The sequence below is a fragment of the Drosophila rhopaloa genome, unplaced genomic scaffold, assembly GCF_018152115.1.
Source record: "Drosophila rhopaloa isolate 14029-0021.01 unplaced genomic scaffold, ASM1815211v1 contig_115, whole genome shotgun sequence".
Classification (NCBI taxonomy): domain Eukaryota; kingdom Metazoa; phylum Arthropoda; class Insecta; order Diptera; family Drosophilidae; genus Drosophila; species Drosophila rhopaloa.
This window is the reverse complement of record NW_025334990.1, coordinates 9,444,515-9,449,393: the sequence shown is the minus strand read 5'-3', so window position 1 is coordinate 9,449,393 and position 4,879 is coordinate 9,444,515. Positions and strand designations below refer to the sequence as shown.

The window sequence follows — 4,879 nt, the reverse complement described above, 5'->3', positions numbered from 1 at the left end:
AGTCGGCATTTGAAGAGCCTCCGACAAACACTCGAATACGCAAATTTAAATAAAATCATCAAGAATCGGAAATTTGAATTTCCGAAAAGAGGCACTCAGCTGGTAGTAGGTAGCTGGGTAGCTGGGTAGCCTAACCACCGGGCCATCCCGTCATTCCATCGAGTCGACCACTTCAGGTTGGCTTGGAGCAAACTTTTCGGTCTGCTGATGTCGGTGTCGCTGGGCTTTTTAACCTGGCCGAAATGCCGGTCCGTCAGTCAGCACCTCATTCAAATGGCCGACGACGTCTGTCCTCTGTCCGTGGTCTCGAGTCCGCGGTGGTTCTCCGGTTCTACGGTATTTCGGTTCCACGGGCTGTGTCCTAAGTGCACCACTCGGCTCTGCCCCTTTGCCTCCTCCAACTTCCCTGCCCCCCCGATAAAGTATTCGAGAAATGTTCTTTCTTCCCCTGTTTTTGCCAACTTTTTGTTCTCTTTCTCTTGAAGTGCATACAATTGAAATAATTTCCGTGTGCCGCACCCCCCACCTTCCACTAGTGGATAAGGGGCGTGGCCAACCTCCTTACTCGAGTGCAGCGCACTTTTTGCATAATTAAATTTATTTTTTAGTTGCATGCCATCCCTTGTAGGTGGTACTCGGCATAAAGTAGTCGTAATATTTTAATTAAAATTACTTTTGTTTTCAGCCATTGAATTGGGCAAAGAGTAGCTCGACTGGCCATTACCCATAAGATCTTTTGGTGGAAATATATTCTGATGTAGAGGAGTTTTAATAATAAATAAATTTCACAATCTGTAATTGAAAAAAGAAAACATTTATTAAAAAGAAGATAACGAACATTGTAATATAAAAGATCATGAAAAATAGTTGTATTTTTTATTTATTACTTTAATTTTCTTTTGGATGACAAAACTGATTTAAACCTATTCAAGGATTTTTAAGAACCATATTAATTTCAATCAAATTAAAGAACGCAAAAAATGTAAAAATTTTTAATTGGATAATGCATAAAGAGAATTCATTTATGGAGCGTAAAAAGTGAAATGACACAATTTTGCTCGCAGTCTTTCCGCAAAAATAGTAATAATAGCGCCTGGGCATTGCCTGTAAGCAATTTCGCCTGGAAGTAGGCTAACAAAATTTATGTCAACTGACTGCGCACAACTTTTGTTAGCCGCAAACCCGCCCCTCATTTTCCCTACCCAAAAGAAGGGATGACGATGGAAAAAGACTGTGATTTCTGCATTCCACTGAAAGCCTGAGAAAAACTAAAATGTATCCAAGGCAAAACAAGAGAAAAGAGAAGGCCAGCAGCGGCCAAATAAAAATAAGACTGTCCAGAAATTTTAATATAAGCCACTGCGTTGTTCTCTGGCCGGGAAACTGTGTCACTAGGCACCAGGCACTTCCTTATCCCCTTTTGTAGATCCTGCCACCTTGGCTGGCATCCTGGCTAAGGATGGCTGCATTATGGCCGGGCTTACGGCCAAATCCGAGCTCCTGTTGCAGCTCCTTTTTGCTTTGGCACCCAACGAACCGTTCCCGAACATAAAGCCAATTCCTGCAGATCCTCCATTCGCGTATCGCAAAGTGTGGAGGCATTTTGTCTTTGACAAAAATGTAATACACGGCAGTTTGTCTCTGGCTTTGTTCCCCAAAAAGTTCACAGGGGGAGCACCTGGATCAGCAGTTGCAGCAAAGGAAGTACAAATCTTGTCGCCACTTGCGTGTGCAACAGTAGCTGCAGCACCGACTGCAAGTCCCGTGTTTTACATGACAGCCGAGTAAGTCGCCTGGGGTTAAGACGGGGTTAAGGGTCTTGCACTTGTTACGGCGGATAAGTAGTTACACTTGGTTCTTCATCTTTGGATTCGTTACTAGAACTAGATTCCAGTCACTATAGTTACTCCATGAAATCAAAGTTAAGTTGATTTTTAACTGAGACTTATAGTACATATTAAATTCAAATATGAATATGAAATATGACTTATAGTACATATTAAATGGATATTATTGTTTCTGCCAATAAGCCTTCTTTTGATCGGGAATCACTCAAGCTTGTGATCCCACAAGGAAGAGGCACGATTACCAAATAATTCTTTATGTTAAATTGAGTTGGAAGTCATTAATTTAATTCATTCAAACAAGATTTTCTTACAATTTACGTGAATATTTTTGAGTTCTTTCCAACCGTTTATGACTTGATAAAAAAGCATTAACAAATTGAAAAGAGTAAGTATTAACCAATTTTATAAACAGGAACTGGTGGAATATGTATCGACTTATTATAAACTGTTTTCCGAATGTTTTCCAATTTGGTGGTAAATGCTGAGTCTTATTCCAATTTGAATGGCTTTGATTTTTTAGCCATTTATCCAGTTTTTTCGGGCGACGGGTAGTCCGCTCTAAGACGAGCTTGAGTTCCCACAAGGGATAAAAGTAGAAGAGCCACAACTCCCAAAAAGAACTTCATGTCAACGCGAATTGGTACTGATTCTTATGAAGACGTATCTGAAAATTGAAGCTTATATAAAGGTGGTGGCCGACAATAATCTAATTACATGACTGTAATTCGTAATGGATTCCGTTGCGGATAGAATCGGGAACAACAAATATTTATTAGTTTTGTTTAAATGAAATAAACACTTATTCACATTTATTTTACTTAAGAAAGAAACGACTCATTTTAGCTACTAAAAACCCTAGCTTTTATCAAAAGTGTTTTTTTTAATTTTTAAATGGCTTCTGGCCTAACAATTGTTTTTAGAGTGAATGTTGTTTGTGATTGTAAAACATCAATGGATGCCGGATATGTCGGGGACCTAGCTACAATTGCTAATCTTATATAACTATTGCAAATCAAATCTGGTATTCCAAGGTCTTATTAAAATTTCACGGATGCACGTGCAACTTATATAAAATATATATCTATAAAATATATACATTCAAATATAATATACATCATATTATATATAAATACATATTATATAAACTTACATTTCTTATAATCAGTTGGAAAATCTGGTTAAATAAAATGTATTATGCTAATCTCACAACCAACTGATCGGTGTTAACACATGTTCATATTCAAAATGCATATTTAGCGGATACAAAAAAGTTGAAAGGACCAAAAGTTCTACCCTCTTTAGCGTTTTTCAATCTGTTGACCATCTGCAGCTGCAAATTAGGTCGCAGAAGTTGTTGCAGTTGTTGATGTTGCTGCCGTCATTGTTGTCACATTCGGTCGGAATTCGCTGGCAATTTTCGCAAACTGCTGAACACGACGGCAACAAAGCCAACACATATGTGGCAGGACTTCCCATTCCCATTGCCATTGCCATTCGCAATCCCGATCCCATTCGGAAACCCTTTCTGAGACCAAGTGCATGTCCAGGCGTTGCCAATGTCGGTTGGCCAATGGCTTTTAATTGAAAGCGGCATATTCAGAGCGGCAGCAGGCCCAGTTAAAAATTGTAATTTCCATTTCCCCGCCACCGACTTCTTGCAGTTTTTTTGCGAGTGGCTTTAAAATTGCCGCCGGGGCAAGTTCCTCGGGCTGTTCTTTATGTTGCTGTGGTTGCTGCTGCTGCTGCTGCCGCCAAATTAAATTGGCTTTAAATTGACACCTCCGGTGGCAGGATATAGCCAGCACTCGCACACAGGCCCACACATCCGCGTTGCTTAACTTTATTAAGGATTCCGTGCTGCAGCTGCTGCCTTTTGCTATTCCTCTGGCCGCTTTCGTTGCTCCTGTTGCTCATGTTGCTGCCACGCCCAGCAGAGGCAGAGGCAGCAGCAGCAGCGGCAGTTAATAAAGAACCAAATTATTGTGTTGTTCACACTTTGACACATTGAAACGGAAATTTAATTAAGGATTTTTTCAATAAAACAGCGCTCTTTACTGCCCGCAGCTTTAAGGTCCCAAGTCTGCAGTTTGCAGCAGCAGTTTTTAGCGATTTCTTCGAGCAGCTGTGCCTGTGCATGTTCATACTAAAATATATATAATAAATAAAGCACTCGGCGAGCGCCTGTAAAAATTAGTTTGCATGCGATGGCTGCCATTGCCATTGCCATTTCCATTTGGAGGCGATACGGGGCACTAGCCCCGAGGAGGATCCACATCCAGCCGAGAAGATGCCGCTGGCAGGGCGGCACTTCAGTGCGCAGCAACAAAAGAACTAATTAAAAAATTAATCTAGCTTAAAGTTCCATTAGAGCGCCAGCGAAGTTTGCGGCAAGCTTTTCCCAGCTTGTTATGAGGACGGGAGTGAGGAGGGGGAAATGGGAAAAGCGAGACGGGGAAATGGAAAAACTTTTCTAGTGCAGCGCTCTGTGTGCCAAAGACAAGGACAACAATGGGTGGAGCGGCAGGCCGGAAGTGGAGCGGCGGAAGCCGGAAGCGGAAGTGCAAGCTGTGTGCAAAAAGTCTGCGAAAATAAGGCTGAATAATTAAATTGTCCTTGAACAGAGCCCAAACTAAAATGGCCAACTGCAGCATGCATAAAATGTGTGCAATATGCAGGCCGAACGAAGCAAAGCCAAAGCGAACTAATTTAAATGCCGCACTCATTTCTCAGGGCTTAAACCAAAAAAAACTATAACTTATGTTCATTGCGAATTTATGACGAAGAAAGTGGACCAGGACCACTGGACCCACAGAGTCCATTCTTTTCAAAAGACTGCTGCTCAAAAGTGAAAGTATGTATGGCCGACTGAAAGCGAAGCAAGTGCAATTACGACTGGGTCAGATCGTTAACTTTGACTTTGGACGAGGGATTAAAGGTAAATCGGCTTACGTTATGCCAGCAGCATGAACAAAGGAGCCGAGAATTATGGGAAAGTGGAGAATTCCTTTGGTCCAGAGAACTTTCCCCGCCAC

General features: G+C 41.5%; 1 long non-coding RNA gene across 1 annotated transcript; it reads right to left on the bottom strand.

Moving 5' to 3' along the window:
• Positions 1 to 2,110: 2,110 nt before the first annotated feature.
• LOC108049447 lies at positions 2,111 to 2,750 on the bottom strand. Its single transcript, XR_001769543.1, has 2 exons — positions 2,562 to 2,750; positions 2,111 to 2,511 (listed from the first exon to the last, which is right to left on the bottom strand). It is a non-coding gene; the product is annotated as an uncharacterized LOC108049447 (long non-coding RNA).
• Positions 2,751 to 4,879: the final 2,129 nt, after the last annotated feature.